This window comes from Rhyacophila brunnea, unplaced genomic scaffold, assembly GCF_057557595.1.
Source record: "Rhyacophila brunnea isolate RB1 unplaced genomic scaffold, BYU_Rbru_1.0 scaffold_23, whole genome shotgun sequence".
Classification (NCBI taxonomy): domain Eukaryota; kingdom Metazoa; phylum Arthropoda; class Insecta; order Trichoptera; family Rhyacophilidae; genus Rhyacophila; species Rhyacophila brunnea.
The window spans coordinates 28,943,566-28,961,223 of record NW_028232893.1 but is presented as its reverse complement, the minus strand read 5'-3'; the positions used below and the strand labels follow the sequence as shown (position 1 = coordinate 28,961,223).

The 17,658-nt window shown below is 35.2% G+C and overlaps 1 protein-coding gene and 1 non-coding gene across 3 annotated transcripts in view; both read left to right on the top strand.

The window, feature by feature from the left end:
* Positions 1-17,658, top strand: part of PIG-S (phosphatidylinositol glycan anchor biosynthesis class S) — a 233,453-nt gene that overhangs the window by 162,525 nt on the left and 53,270 nt on the right. The window lies entirely within an intron of this gene.
* Positions 9,547-9,739, top strand: LOC147069812 (U2 spliceosomal RNA). The gene has a single exon (XR_015071213.1). It is a non-coding gene; the product is annotated as a U2 spliceosomal RNA (small nuclear RNA).

The following is a 17,658-nucleotide window of genomic DNA, read 5'->3' as shown; positions in this document are numbered from 1 at the left end:
TGTGATGGCGTCGGAGGAATATATTCTTATATTGTGTAAAGATGACTAAAAAACGTTACCATATACTCGAAAAAGATAACATGTGAATGAATATATTATTATTATTATTATGAGATACTAATATAACAATAAGCATAACATTAAACGGATGCATGTTGAATTTTTATGACAAATTATGTTTTTTTCGGCACGCGTCGCGTAGTCACGATCTTTTTAGTTTAGACGTTTAGACCATGCCTCAGCTGAAGTATATATAACATTAAGAGAATCTCCTTCTAACCACACTTCTGCTGCCCTCTATCTTCTCCTGCTTTATGAGTTAGAGTAGATCACACTTCTCATTGCGGAACATATGGCCGAAGTACATAATGCAGCTTTTCTGTGCTTGATAGTTGTTGTAAGTTATCTTATTTGCTTGTCTTAAAACCTCGTAATGTAATGTGATCACACCATGACATTTTTCATTTATATGCACCGATACAGCCAATAAAAACGTTTTACATTTTCAAAATCAATAGCGACATCTATTATATCGGCAAATCTTTTTTACTTTAGCGATGTTAGGGCGGGGCTTCCAGGATTATAGCCGTGCCATGAGAAACGCACAGTACCTACTAAGAGGAATATATAATTAACTATTTCTTTTATTCAACGAATAATTCACAAGATTTAAGAATATATCATTCTGATTATCGAACATATATAATTTTGAAAAACACTTTCTCTTCGCCTTACTTCTTCTTGGTCGTGCACTCATGGCTGAGGATCGTGACCACATTTAAATTTCGCCATACTTTGAGCGACCAAGACTTTCCATCCTTCTCGATCTTTCGCTTCTCTCAGGGCAGAATGGATGGTGAGTCAGCTCTTTCACTTGGTCGCTCCATCGCGCAGACGCTCTTCCTCTGCTTCGCCTTCCCTGTAATTCCCAAGTAATAGTAAATAGTTACCTACTTTGATTTAAGAAACAAAAATCGATTGCCAAAGTAGCTTGATTTGGAAGAGCACTGATGAGTAGGTATTAAAATTGACCAATAGTTAAAGTTTGTCGCAATTAGTGTGTCACCTCGTAGCATAGTGGTAATACACGGATCAGGGCGTAAACCTGGGAGATACGGGGTTCGATATCCCCGTCGGGTTGGCTTACTTTTTTTCAAAAAAGATTTTTTCTATTGGTTATAATATCGTCTCTGTTCTGGCAGAACACGCTAACTGGAGAATACTAGTTTTGAGTAATTTGACTTTGAAGTTGTTAAAATGTTTGAAATGGTCTATTATGTGAGTTTATTAAGTAATCGTAAAAAGGATGACTTTAAAATAAAGACTGTTTATTTATTAAGAAGGTTTCCAGACGGTAAAGTTTGAAATAAGGAACATTTTGGTATAACTAACTCGATATGTCATTTTTTCGAATTAGTGTCTTCTGCCAGAACAGTGACGATATATATTCTCTTAGAAAGTGTTTTTCAAAATTATATATGTTAAGAGGAATATAATCAGCTTGGAGAGGCCTTCGTGTTTTGGCACTGTCCTAATGCACAGTGCTACCATTCAAGTAAACTAAACGGTGTTTTAGCCTTGTCAATTATGATTTTTGCTTATTTAGGTACTTACTACTTAAATTACAAGAAAATTCTAACTACGTGCCTTGATTATATTTTTTTTTTATTAGATACTAAAAATAGCGAACGGTGTTTACCACTTACGTGTTGCAAAGTTTTCAATAATTTATTGCTTTTTACGTTTACTACGTACCTGTTAAAAAAGTAAAATACGTTAACGATTCCATTCTGATAACATTCTAGATATATTTAACTTTGGTTTTTGCTTTCAGGCGTTTTCCGATTTGTCGCATAAACAAACGGACTATATTATGGTCCTGTCTTATGTGTAATTTTTTAATTATTTTACCGAGGCTTTGACTGCGATTCGCTGTCATATCGCCTCTTATTTTCTAGAAGGGGATCCGGCGATTAGGTCCTCACTCCTATTCTGTTACAGAACTTTACAATTTTGCCAAGCTCTTCCGTCTTACCCACCGCCAGAGCACCTTTCAATTCGTTGACATTCTCAAAGATATCCGCAATTCGCAGCTGTACTTGCTGCATTGTACTGCTCTAATATGTACAATGTCCTCCAAAACATCACATTCATCTCAGAGCTGCGAATCGCTTCTTTCTATGAGGACATCCAATCTTTTACCCATTGCGTGACCTGTTCTTATTAGCCTCAGTGTCAGCTTAAGTCTATATCTCAGCTGAGGCATGGTCTAAAAAGATCGTGACTAGGCGATGCGCGGATTGCGGGTCGCGGGTGGAAATGACGCAAGCCGAACGAAATATAATTTGTCATAAAAGTTCAACATGCGTCCTTTTTATGTTATGTTTATTATTATATTCGTAATAATAATAGTATATGCATTGACATGTTTTCTTCTTCAAGTACATGCGGGACGTCTTTTAGTCATCTTTACACGATTTAAGAATATTTTCAACCGACGCCATGACAAAACGAATCGACGTACAGACACCTCGACTATAGCTCTCCGAATGGCAACGCGGCCGTAATTTCGTTCCACATACAGTTGAAAATTATTTGCCGTTTCATTTATGTACGCTCTTAAGCTCATTTCTCTTCAAATGAGACTACAAACCAGGACACCAACCGTCGGGATGGTAGAATGGACTTACTCCATTTCCCCTTTTCTATGGATGCCCTATGGTGAATATCTATCCACATGCTTTGGCGCATTTTCTTTGTGGCCTCATTCCAGTACAGGTTTCTGGTATCCATTGATATGGCATCCCTGACTGGCCAGCTTCCTTCGCCAGATCATCCACCCTTTCATTGCCCTCAATACCCATGCGATGGAATCCATTAGGGGTCATTCTTTACTGATCTTTAAGGAGATTGAACGATTGTCATTTGTTAGGTCGTTTCTATGAGTAAATCACAAAAAAAAAACACACCCCATTGATTGTAGTTACGACTCCATGTTATAACAAGGTATAATCACCTACTATACTTATCCAAAATTAATAATTAGCGATTTTATCTTATTAAAACTCATTCGCTGCTGACTATATAATGATTTTTTAATTACCACCCTTAAAATGCACGTTAATTACTTCGATCGGCCGCCTGGTCATTACGCGCCAGGTGCGTCTTGATATACCTGTAGCTTAATATAGCTTGATATACCTATAACTATAGCTCTTAACCTACAGCTTGAATAGTGGATAGAGATTTATTGTACTTGCGATATGTTCCCACGGACTTGGATCAATCTAGGGATATAATAATCTGTATAGGGCATTGGCGAAGAGTGGAGGTAGGCTGTTAAGATTCGACATACATAGTGTAAACTAAACTTTGTCAGCCAAACTTATTTGTATTATTACGAAAACTACCAAGAATTTACAGCATTTACGGTTTTATTATTATTTATTTTCGAATCAACCCTTACTATGTGTCGGCTTGATAATGGTTCAGGCTTCTCTAGATCCACAGAGACATCCCCAAATGGGGACTATTCGGGGGTGTAACAGTAACTTAATACAAATCATGATATTGTTTTGTTAAAATTGACTTAAGCCCTAATTACTACGACGTACACCTTAAATACAGAGCGAAAGAAAAAAAATGGAATTGTGAGTAAAACTGACTTAAGCCTGTCTTACTACTAAACGTCAGTGATATACCTAGTTGTCGCCTTATTGGTTGTTTAATTACGTACGTGTGCTACATAATTTATTTGAATTAATATAGGGGTGTGTCGTTGATTTTTCCCGATTGACTCGATTCGTTCGAAAAATGATTCGAATCCTGAGATGTATGTCAGATTAGGTGAGTCATATCGTGATTCTATAATGGTCTTTTCGAGTCTTACATTTTGTGCGTGCGGTAAGTAGGGTAAGGGCGATCGATACTGGAGTGGCCGCCTCCGCAATACGCGCGGAGTGCACCCCTCTGACGTCATTGAGGGGTGTTTACAGAGTGGTTCCTTTCAATTTGAGTATTGATTAACGTAACAACTGACAACCGTGACGTAGTCAGGCGACATTTCAAGGACATGTTATCATTATGTAAATCATTAAATGTATAAATAATTATATTTCTCTCCTATCTATAATACTATATTGTATTGCAACCTAACCTTTCACTTCCGTGGTCTATTGTCTAGATCAGGCACGTCCAACTTCAAGTAGGCTGTGATCACATTATACCATTATCATTTTTCGGTTCCATGACAAACCAGAACATGACAAAACAGAACAGCCAGGGGGAAAATAAAACATTATTTTTTGTGGAATCTATTTATTAATTAAATACTTATAAAACTTGAGTTTATAAACGAAATATAAATATAATAACTTTATTTTACTTGAGTGAGTATATTGGACAGCATGGCCCTTAAAAGGGCGGGGGGCGACAAGGCTCTAGCCTGGGAGTCCGGGCAGGAGGGGCCTGGCGTAGCGTGTCGACAAGATAAGTGAGATAAACAGAGACCACAAATTTAATCCAATCGTAAAAAGTCGCCTGGGGAGTTATTTTACCTAAACAATGTTAACATTTTAAATTATGTGGCTGTGCCATGCAATTCGGTGTGATATGGTTGATATAATTACATGATAATTCACGTGTAGAATTGTATTTAATAATCTTATTTGTAGTGTTTTTTCTGGCTAATATGATGTCGAATGCCGACAACTCAATAATCCAAGTAGATTAATTGAAAAATACAATAAATCGGTAAAAATATACGGAATACCCCACATTTTACATCGCAGAACCTTGAGGTTCCGCGGAATACCATTTGGGGAACACTACTGTAGAATATCAAACTACCGTTAACCTTGGTGATAGGTAGGAGGGGCGCCAAACATCTTGGCCTGTGGGCCATGCTGGACAAACACTATGTGGTTTCCAACACTCATATTTTCACCATCACAAATAAATACTCAATTTTCCATTCGTCGTGTAAATTTTAGTATTTTTAGGCACGTACTGCACTCCCACTGTTCAAAGAACCTACTGCGCGACGGTTTAAAGCGCTGGGACTCATATCTTCTATTTCTCTCACTCGTGTGGTAGGCCGTTATCGATGCAAATCGAATTAAGTCATACGAAAGGTCATCCGTGCTTACTCATTGCTAATTTGAAAACGATTTTCACGTAATTTGGTTAATTATATTATATTACAACTACGATCGACCAAAATCCATAGCGCGGCCGACGCGTTGGACATAACTGGTGTAAATAGATATATTAAAAAATAAGCTTTTATAACTGCTTTATTTATATTAAATGTTTGAATAATGATCGGGGCCGGTTTTCTTTGGTCCACGTCGACTATTTCAATTATTCATTTGATTGAAGGTGCTAAAGGTTACTATTTTTTGTAGATGACTAGGTACTGAGTTTTTTTATCTTTTACGTTTAATTTTAAATCTACCCACGTTGGCTCAGTTGGTAGAGCGGCTGCTGTGGGTTGCGGGTTCGAACCCGCGGCTGGTCAAAATTGCATTTTTTTTTAATGTGTAGGTATGATCCAGTGCAAAAGACCCAATAGTTCGGGTAAATGGCTAACAACTATATCTCGCATTTTTTTTATTAATATGTACCTACAACTAGTAGCGAAGGGTGGAGGTAGACTGTTTAATATCCGCCATAAATAGTGCACATTAATTTTTGTTAGTAATACGTATTATTTTACTACTACAATTATTATTTACAGATGGTGTTTGTTGGTTAGTTTTTAAAAATCAATTAAACGCTGTCTATACCAAATCATAATACTTTTAGTAATTATACTTTGGGCGATACGACAAAGTTGTGCACACTATTTCATTCATACTTATTTGTTTTCGTTGGATTAAGAATACATATTGCTTAATTTTTTTAAATTCATTCAGCCCTGCCTAACCAAACTATAATAGATAAAAAAAATATTATTCTATCTATAAAATATCCATAGTTATGTATGATTTAATTGCATAATTTTAGATATTTTATAGATGGACGAGTATTTTTTGATTACAATTCTCTTTTATGGTTTGGTTTAGGCAGGGTTTAATTGATTTTTAAAAACTAACCAATATCAGCTGTAAATTGTAGTCTTAGTTTAATAAAAACAAGACTAACATAGTTTAATGTGGACTATTTATAGTGGATATTAACAGCCTACCTCCACCCTTCGCCACTGCCTATAACCTTTACTCGCTAAGGAGCGAAGTTGGCTAAATAATAATGAGCAAGATTAGTGTCTTCTTTTTGGGTTCTCTTGAGATTTTGAGAATGGCCTCTGCAACAATCCCGAAATATCGAGGAAAGGAGGAAGAACACGCGGTGAGAACCCAAAACTCTATGATAACATTGATCACGTTCAAAGTGGAAGTCTCAAACGTTAGGCACGAAGCTTATTTAACTGTTTCCATCTGACACCGTCCAATTATTATTTAGGCTAAGGTCATTAATCATTATCAGGAATCTAGATTCCAAGGGTCACGGGGTCTCCCTTTAATGGCTGTAGGTCACAGGGCTTCCAATTTGGACGCGTCCATTAAAGTAACATGATGCAATGTAAGGATTTATTGAAATACCTATAACTCATATGACGCCATGCATGGGGCGTAGCAAGGTGTTTTTGCGCCTGGGGAAAATCCCTGGGGGTTTGGTTGGGTAGGGCTTAATTGAATTTAAAAAAAAACTAACCACCGTTTTAATTTGTATTTTTTTTATTTGTTTTTTTTATTACACCACAACAGGCCGTGAAGCCCAATAACAGTGGTAAAACTCACAGACTTGAGGAATTTACATATTAGATTATGTAATTACAATTACATATATTTTGACCTCACCGGATCGCAGTGGCGAAGACTCCATACTAGGCGATTATTTAAAGCCTACCTTCTTAAGAAAAATAATTTTTATTTTCATGTTGACGTATTTATATAATCACAAATAATAATATATTCAATATGCCCAAAGACATCTATCGTATAATAATTGTCATACTTTTACGATCTTTCGCCATATTTCAATAAGCACCATCTATGGCATCTCTCGAAATAGAACACACCGCGTTTCGCTTCACATATTGTATAGGATTATTTTCGCGTGAATCGACTGGTTTTTCAATATGAAGTTTTTTTCTCATTATTTCAAAATGTCTGGGGTCCCGCATACAAATGTACAAACTGTTTCGTTGGCGCTTACGACGCGAGAAAACAATTATTCAAAATAATTAATAAGAAGATAATTTAAAAAATAATTTCTATGGGATTCAATCACATAAATATGTACTTATTGATTGTTGTTAAAAATATAAAATAATTTATTTCGTGATTTTTTTTTATTTATTAGTTAACTCATTAGACAATTATTTAGATATCTGATATTTTACCTACCTAAGTCTGTGTTTTAAATATAGAAGTATTTTAAAATGTCTAGTTTTACGGGTTAAATTATAAATTGTTATGGAACATAATATATATACAACAACGGATATTTTCATAGATAGGTAATATATTTTGAGCGTATGTTACGTTTATAAATGTTTAGGAAAAGTAATTCAAACTAATTGCTTATTTTTATGAACTAATTATAACAAACCAATTAAGCTTTTGAAATTTCTTCGTTTTAGCGTACCTATTCATCAGTAGTAATATTGGGTTATCTTCTTATTTCCCGCAAATATATCTGACAAGCATGGTTACTCCCACAGCCTACCTCTTTCAAAAAGTCACCCTTCGCCACTACCGGATCGAACCCAGAGCTCCGGGATGGAAGCCACGCACAGCACCACGAGAGCCGAGAGCGTATTCATAGTTCATTGAAATGTATGACTAACAAATTTTAGTGTGTACTATTTATGTCGGATCTCAACTGCCTACCTCCACCCATTGCCACTGCTACAATATGCATTTAGTTAATACTAGAACAGGTCATGAGATGAGGCCCAATGACAGTAGTATTGTTACTTACTTATTTACGTAGGAGTGGGGGTTGTAATAACAGATTTGTTTTTACGAGAAATGGATGTTAGCCACTTGCTCAACCTATTAGGTCAATTCTCTGACTCTAATCACAAATTGAAAAACAATATGTGTATTTGCCAGACCCAGGATTCGAACCTGGGAATCTCTCACCATCGTGGGTTATACCTACTTAGTGGAAAATTAGTGTAATGTTACTAATATAAGCGAGACAATCACAAACACTCAGACTTTGAGAAAATCTTGTTCTGACCTCACCGGGAATGGAACCCGGATGAACGGCCAGCGCCTTACGTACTGGACTATGAGGGCTGACCTATACGATACAATAATAATTCAAATATCTCAACACAACGCAGCTGCAGGGCTATTCTAAATATTCAACACGGTAACACATTTCCCTTATTTTTAATGATCCATAAACAAGGTGGTTATCTATAATAATTGTTAGCACAATTAACACGCCTTACTGCATTCCAAACGCATCCCATTAGAACATCTAATTGAATAAAAAAAAGTTAAATTAGAGATTATAATGGGATGCATTTGGAATCAAGTATGGCGTGTTAACCGTGTTACCTACTCGACGATATTTGACAGGTCGCGGTCATAGGCGACCGTGTTAAAAAATACCACATTAACTTCCCGGGACAATTAATTACTTACCTGAATATGACATAAGTATTATTATCATAATATTATGTAAGTAATCACTTTTTTAAAATTTATTTTGGAGAGATCTTTTAGAATAGACCTATTGGCATATTTTACCACGTTTTTCCTGGTTCGTATTCTTGTTTGTCCGGTGGTTGTTTATGCAGTACAAATCTTGCAATGGATTTTTAACTAACTTCCCGACTAGCTAGATATTTGAAACTTTTAGAATATATCAGAACACGATGCCAATGCACTCTTTTAATACTTTTAGCGATCTTTAAGTAGAATTGAATTCATTTTCAGTTAATTCTGTCTTGTATGACAAGTTATTTCGAAAGAAATCCCTAAAAAGTAAAACATAATTATTGGTTGCTGTCTGGGGTCCTAGCAACTAAATTATTAATATATACGTGAGTTACTATGGAAATCAAAATGACTATTATATATTTGTTTGTTGCAAAATAGCATAAAAATGATTTGTTGACAATTGCCTTAAATTTATAATTTAAAAAAGTATTTATTAATACATAGAATTGTCAAGTTTCTATGATTCAACAGAATTTAAAAACGTGGTAAGCATAATATTATAAAAGTTCTTTTTATCTTGTACTTAATTATTTTTTTCTGTAAACTTAACTACACTATTTATATATTTATTTGCATACATATGTAATATATTTTATTTAAAAAAGTTAATTTAAATGACACTATATTAAATTAATAAAACTCATTTTATTACGTTTCATGGTGAAAATTAATTTTATTCGCTTCGAATAAATTATTGTTAGTTTACTTTATTATTGGGTGAACAGATGGCGCTGCCGACACATTTTTTAACGCACGCGAAACGCTGAAGGTAGGCAATAAAATCACCTGAAACATTCACTCTGGTATCGCTTCTCGGCCTCAAGGCTAAGATCAAAGTGTAGTATCTGTTCTTATCAGCTTAATATCTGATAGTTCCCGCATTGCGGGACCAGTATATTAAACTGATTTTTGGAATGTGACGGGAAGTTCGGGGCTTGCTCCACTCCTGTCGCGGGTTGGCCCGGCATTGCAGTGCCGCCGGGATCGGCCCATCTAATAATCATTATTACTTCGTGAATAATTCTCTTGACATTCTTCATTGCCATTGCGTTTCCTCTTTGTGTTTGTACGGATCAGCGGTCGAAACGGGAAATATTGCGAACCGGAACGTTCGATAATTTTCGGAAAATAAGTAACATTGGTAATTCAGTGTTGCCATCTTTTCAAAGTGGGATTAAAGTAGAGGGCCTCGAAAATTTATAGTATTTGGGGAAAAAATATAGTACGCGTTGTCATCTGTTGAAAATGTATATGTTTTCTGTCTCTCAGAAAAGAAATTGCGGAGAGTTTGAGAAATTCCAAGATCCCTTTATATTTAGGTACCTCTTCCGAATTTCCGATCAAGAATGCGCTTACCGATAAATTCAACAAATTTCAATTTAAACTTTACACCAGTCGAGGGATTTTTACGTTTTTCAAGCAATTTTTTTTCTATGTTCTACAAATTTTCTTATATTGCGAAATTATAGTTTTTTATCGAACGGAAATATCGAAATTTTCGTACTTTTTACACATTTTTTTCCGATATTTAAAATTGGACATAGTTATGCAGAAAGTAGCCAGTCCACAAAAAAAAAATGAGATTGCTATAGATCAGTGAGAGAAGGTTTTCTCTACGTTCTGCTGAAAATAGCCATGCCGCAAACAAATTATACTTGAAATAAAGTACTATTTAAAATTTTACATACATTTTTGTGCCATTATTGTGGACTGGCCACATTCTGCATAACTACGTTCAATTATAGTATTTTGGGCGTACTATACCTGTTTTATATCGTACATAGTACGCGGACCAAAATTATATTACAAATACTATAATTATAGTACGGTTGGCAACACTTTGGTATCTAAATTCCCCCCCGCTTCAGTATCCATCTCGTTCCCTCCCATTGAAAACTTGCACGCGAAAAACGCGATGGCACAAGGCACAATGCTTTCCGTGTGACGTGTATGCCAGTTTATAGAATAGACTCTGTATTTTTTAAAAATGAGTTAGATTTTTGATTAATGGCATATTGATATTTTGGTCATCAGGCGTTCCGGTCCATTGCGAGCCCTGTACGGGTCGGATTAATTTGACAATTTCACTGATGTTTTTGTCATAAGAGAACGATTTTTATTAATATTGGATGAGAGCAGTGTTGCCAACCGTACTATATTTTTTTTGACTCCGCAAAAAATGTAAAATACTATAATTTTACGCGAATAGGCTAAAAATACTCATTTGGAGGATTCGAGACGAAAAATGTTCATGTACAGTTTTTTCAGAAAAACTATAAAGTTTACATTTTGGAATCAACGTAGAAATATATGGCAACACTGGATGACTACACTTTTTTTACTTGTGGGGGCCTCTTGCCTTGCCCCTTCATTTCGAGAGAAATGATGGATTTTCTTGATGCTTATCCGCGAGGTTTTCCGATGAAGAATCTGGTATAGGAGTATTGCGTTTTTTTGCCAGATCTCGCAATTTTTAAATGTGCATAATTTGCATCTAGCGTATGGTGTTAAATCTAGCGTATTTGACACCGAAAACCGCTTAAATTGTCTCGCAAGAATATTAAGTATACCAGATTTTCTTGAAAATCCTACTGATTTTTTGAAAGTAGCTACTAAATGTTACATTTAAAAACGATAACGAAACTCGGTTCTTGTTGGTTTACTGGAAGCCAGCTGCAAACAAATTTTGAAAATAGCCGATATACTGGATTATTTGTTGGGTTAGGTTAGGTTTTGAAATAGATTTTGCCGAAATCGCTATGAAAATCAGCGCGGTTCCCGCCTGTCTTCCTGCATTCCTGTAACTTCTTATTAGACTAAAAACTATAGAGATAACTGTAGATACTTACATAGTTGGGAAAAAGAAATTCCTTTTCCTAAAAATTGTGTAAATATGTACCTACCTAAATAATTATGGCATATTTTTTGTAATACTAGTTTCTAATCGCTGTTTGAATTTTGTTAATTTTCTGCCATCTAGATTATTTTCTTATCCTATCCAGCATATTTTATGAGTTCTCAAAAAACTTTTGACCTGCATGTACAAACAAAATACGCTTAGGTACCTACTATAATTTATTTTTTTCGGAATACTATAACTAAAATGTACCGTATCTACTATAAAGCGTCAATTACATTGGGCTTCTTTACGAGCTGTTTGTTGGCGAATTTATAATCTGCCTGTAAAGTCGCCCAGTATAATCATCGAACAAGCTAACTAGCAGGTTGTAGACACTCTACCGAGAAAAGTTGAAAGTCGGTCAACTTTACACGCTACACACCGGCGTGTGGGCCTACTGCTTCTGCACAATAGAGCGCAGTATCAACCTCCCGGTAAAAAAACGAACTACGTTCTATCAAAATAGTCGCTGGCTTGTGGCTTCTCAGCGAATGGAAAGTTTTGTGTGTAATCATCAAATCGCTGTAGCTGAATCGCCCGCTATTAAATTCGCTAATAAATAGCTCGTAAAGAAGCTCAATGAAATTTACGCTCAAGATACATATGTGAATAAAATATGCCATTGATACAGAGTTGGTGAGTGATTACTCCGTCCCCCTATGTGGCTCTTGAAAACAAATTAAGTCGCTGTGTTACAAATATTTGGGGCCTTTCTGTGTCCAAAGTTTAATGTCCTCTAGCCTAGCCGTTGGAGAATAATTTAGTATCAACTGTCGCCTAGAACGTATAGGGTCCTATTGCCGTGTATATTGTAATTTATATTGGGATCCATCTCCGGCACTGGACGTGCCTTGTATCCTTTTTCAATATACTTACACCAAAAGAAAATTCACTGACCTACATTTATAATCTGACCCGAATGTCTCCCTTGGCCACCGAGATACGGTCCGCGATTCATGTTTCATTCATGTTATTGATCCGACCGGGTGTGTTTGACCTACGCAGAGGTCGTTTATTACTACACTCGCGCGGTATTGCCGGCCACAGACGGACAGTTCTCGTAACAGGTTGAACATGCCAGTTAATAACTATACAGTTATCTTTGGTAGATAATCTGCGGCGCCCATAGACGGACACTTTTCGACCTTTCAGATATGTGCCATGTTCAAACTGCCAGCGACCCCCCACTCCCGTGTTTTTGTAAAACTGTTGGAATTTCAACTAGCCGAAAGTTCTCGTTTGACGTTAGATGCTGGTAACGTAAAGTAGGAGTAGCTGGCGCGATTTGGCGGCAAATTTTGACAGTTCTGTCATAGTTCGTTCGTAAGAAGTATATTATTTTTGTTGCGTGTTAGTTCTTTTGCGAGATACTCATATTATATAATTACGAATATTGTGGTGTCAACTAGGTACCGCAAACAATATTTTCCACTACTTAAATGTAAATAAAAAAATAAAATGTAAACTTGATGTAAAATAAATCTAGACAAAAGAAATATGTACTTACGTAAATTTAGTATTAAGTTAATGTTATAATATGTACCAAATTAATAGATATTATTCAAAACCAATAAGTAAATTGTTTTGGTGATTGAATAAAACATATTACACAAATTTAATGTATATAACCCTGATTTAAATAAAACAATACGTATGTATTTTATCTTAATTAAATTTTATTAAAACAACAATAAGTATACTATGAATAATTTATTCAAAATAAAAGAATCTGGACATATATTTACACAAACAATAAATTGTAATCATAATAAATCTAACAAAGTAAAAATATTCGTAGATCAATCGTTCGTTCAAGTTTACCCTACTTAAAACTAATTTAACACATGGCACCCCTGTGTATGATCTCGGCGAACATAACCTCCATAGTTTTTGACACTTGATCTGCCACAGACAATAACTGTACGTATATGGGCACGTCTGTTGACAGTTCGACAGATTTTAAATGGGGTAGTTAAACTGATCTGTGGTGTGTCCACTAACGTACAGTTATTGAACAGTTATTGTCTGTGCCATGTTCAAACTGCTACGAGAACTGTCCGTCTATGGGGGCCTTATGTGCGTGTTAAAAACCACGGAAGCTTTTTTGTGTAAGTTTTTGTATTAATTGATGGAATTTAGGTGGCTTCTGAGTTTGTAGCCAGAGCGGATTAGAATCGAGACTCGGCTGTTTGTTTATTGTCTCTCATTTATATGCATAAAACATATTAATAATAATATACTCGTAAATGCGAAAGCCAGTTAGCATATCATAGGACAGGGATGACGAATCTATGGCACGCGAGATGATTTTGCATGGCACGCGAATGTTTCATTTCCAAGAGAAAAGAAATTACTACTAGAGGTGGGAAAACTGGTCCATTTTGAAGACTAAGTTTTTTGAAGACTGAGTAAGTAGGAAGGTAGTAAGTAACCAGTATAAAAAATACTTAGCATCGAAAATTGTTCCTAAATACTAGTATTTGAAATACTATATAGAGCGTTTGGCGTGCGTATGCGACAAAAGTTTCATACTCAACTGGAACTAAAACCAACTCCATATTAGTATTTGAAATACGTATCGGCTCAGGGAACTCAGACTGTATATCGGCTTCACTAGAATCGCTAAAAATACGCTGAGCTCCGCTTTTCGAGAAGTCCCATTTATTATAAAATTTTAAACACATTTAAAATTTATGAGTTGTTTTTCTGTTAGGTTACAATATTCTTCTTAACAAAAATTAATAACAGTTGTTTTTTAAACTTTAAACATGTTTTGAGCGGTCATATAACAAGCCTAAGCCTGTGTGTCATATCACCACTGTGCTGCGACACAAAATTTATGACCTATTATTCATACATTCGAACGCAATAGCCTATAAATTAAAATATACCTATATTCAAGTGCTAAATAATGACGACATAGCCATGTGTATTTTCTTCGGTTTTTTACCGTTTACCAATCGATGCGCAAACGGAAACGACGAAATTCATGCATAAAAAATGAAAATTGGCAATTAAAAATAAAAATATTCAATCAACAAACCTTATGAAATTATTAATTATCGACAGTCATTCAAATATTATATATAACTGCTTATTATTTTGCCTAAAAAGGTAATTTCTGAAAATGGAAAACCGTTCAGTGATAGAGAATATAATATGAAAGAAGAGTGGTTTAAATTTAATGCTTCCACGATATCTTTGAGAATTTATTGATGACACTCATTGGCGTTCATAAACATAATACAAAGGCCCCTTTATTCGAATACAAAGGCTTCATACGACTGTGTTTAGGAAAAAGGGCGTAACCCTCACAGAATTTTTTAGGCAAAAAAACCTTTTTTGAATGATTTTGGTTTAATATTTTTTAAAAATAGGCACAGACATTGGGTGCATGATGATTGATGATTTGGTGTTATATATTTTCGATCTAATTATAACGAAAGAAGTTATTTCAGAAAAATCATTAAAATTGAGGATAAATGCTTTTTTCCTTAAATTAAAACCTGAATTTAGATAATAATTCGGCATTTGCGGCTTACTTCCTTTTTATATAATGTGTATTTAGTTGTATACCTTGTTAATATCTAATAAAAGCACTTTTCGAAAAATCGAGGGTTATTCCCTTTTTCCTAAACACAGTCGAATATATTATATCGAGAGCGACACAGGTATCCCGTCTGAAACGGGCCTCAGGTTTGATCCTACCGTGTCTTACTTAAAAAAAAGATTTTTTCTATTGGCTATAATATATTGTCATGAGTGTTTTCAGAATTGTGTACTTACTTATGTTCAATAATTAGAATGGTACATTCTTAAAATCTTGTGAATTATTCGTTAAAGTTGCTTTCTTGCCCTGAATACTGCAAAATAACTATAGCCTTTCCAAGCTGTGGACGTCTTTGCAAGCTTTGTGTCTAAAATGGCATAGAGTGTGACGGAAACAAACCTCCAAGAGTCTATTGCGTGTATTGACCCCAAGGTGAGTAGAGTTGTCGCCTTCTACGTCACAACTTATAAGGGCGCGACCTCTAGACTGGACGTGCGCCGACGCAGCATCATCATCATGTGATGTTTACCCGAATCAGCTTTCTAAAACTGCACATGACTTGTGTGACAGTAGTCTATGCATTTTGGTTGGCATGTGATATTTATTTGACTTGCGTCTAATTTTGGCTTTCTTTTAAAATATTTTTGTTGTGTTAAGTCTGACAGCCCGGCTGTACATTTATCATAGCTCTTTGTTTACTTTATAGTTAATGCATTATTTAGAAATCGATATATCGACACATCAATATGACTTGTAACTCATTTCAATAGCTGTAAACTCGAATTATTCAAACCATTCTAATTAACATACCTAAATATTTTCTTCAGTCTTCCCCTTGGATTCCGTTGGGTTTTATTACGTATTTTTATGTATTTTATTTAGGCATGAAATTGATCTCAATGCTGTACAGCCACCAGTCTTCGAAACAACAGCTCACGGTGAACTGTGATAGGGCCAACTGCATGCGTACAATTTTCAAAACGCGGTTTGCAAATTGGTCTCAAATCAAGTAATAAATAATCCCGAATGTCTTAGCAATATGGATTAGATTCAAATGTCACAGTTATTACATAGTAAAATTATATGTACCTACATATATCTATATGTACATACATCACCCACGATGGCCGCGCGGCTTCAGCGTCAGCCTATAACGTCGTGGTTCCCAGGTTCGAATCCTGGGTCTGGCAAGTACACAATATATTGTTTTTCAGTTTGTGCATGAGAGTACAAAAATCTGTTAATACAAACCTCCACTCTGTGGAGGCCCATATTACGATCTTATTAGGATCGGAAATGGCCGGAAAAACATACCTACATCATATCGATTTTTTCAAACATCGCAATAGGTGCCTAATAGTTTTTTTGTAGATTCTTGTGAACCTGTCCGTGCGTGCAATCGGCTGAGATAAACATGTTATTTGTAAAAATTCTTCAATTAATATCCTCTCTCTTTTTTTCGGTTTTTTTGATACTTTTTACCTGACCGGTAATTCCGGTTACCGGTAACAATGTATTTACTACAGACCGGTTTTTCCAAACTAGTCATGAGTCATGACATACTATTTATCACTGTCTGTTTCATGACGTCTGCGCAATATTTTCGCTCTACAATAACAAAGTTACAACAACTTTTGTATTTATAAAAAAAAAATACGTAAAGCAGCGATAGCGAACCTTTTTATGGCTACGTGCCAAATTATTCGTAATAATGAGTGGCGTGCTATCGGCTAATATTGGGGTAAAAATATATATTAAGAACCGCATTATTTACCTATTACTAGTATTAATTGATTATTATAAATTAACGGTAGGTACTTAATATATATTATTTTTAATTTTCGCCCTGCCGTCTCCATAAAGTGTAAATAAAATAATACAAACAATTTTATATGCTACATTTTTTCGTATGCAATAATATGATACATTATATTGGTGAAACCATAATGAAATACGATGCTTGTCACAAGCAGAAGATTATTTGACCATTTAAACACGCATATTCATTAGAAAACCCGAGGAAAACCCGCAACAAATACGATATTTCTGAATTTACAAATAGAAGGTCCAAAAATACCATACTGGTGAGAAAACTGATGACAAGCATTTACATCAGATACTTGAAGCGCCTAGTTTAAAAACCCCCTAAAACGGTTTTAGGTAGTTCTGAGAAAATGAGAAAAACCATTTTAGGTAGTAACACCAACATAAAATACCGTTTAAATATCTATGATAATATAATATATATTTGATGGCCCAAACATTGTCACCTAATCTTTACCCCGGCGGCTTTATAAAACTCGTAACTAAAATCCCTTGGAAAATCGTCAATCTATCTTTCTATTTCAGTTTAAGTCCTCGCCCTGTGTATGCACTGGTGTACACTAGGTGGGAAGAATTTGGTAAATTGAAACAAGTATGCGAGGTGACGAATGGAGTCAATAGATTAAGTAAATATTTGAATTGTT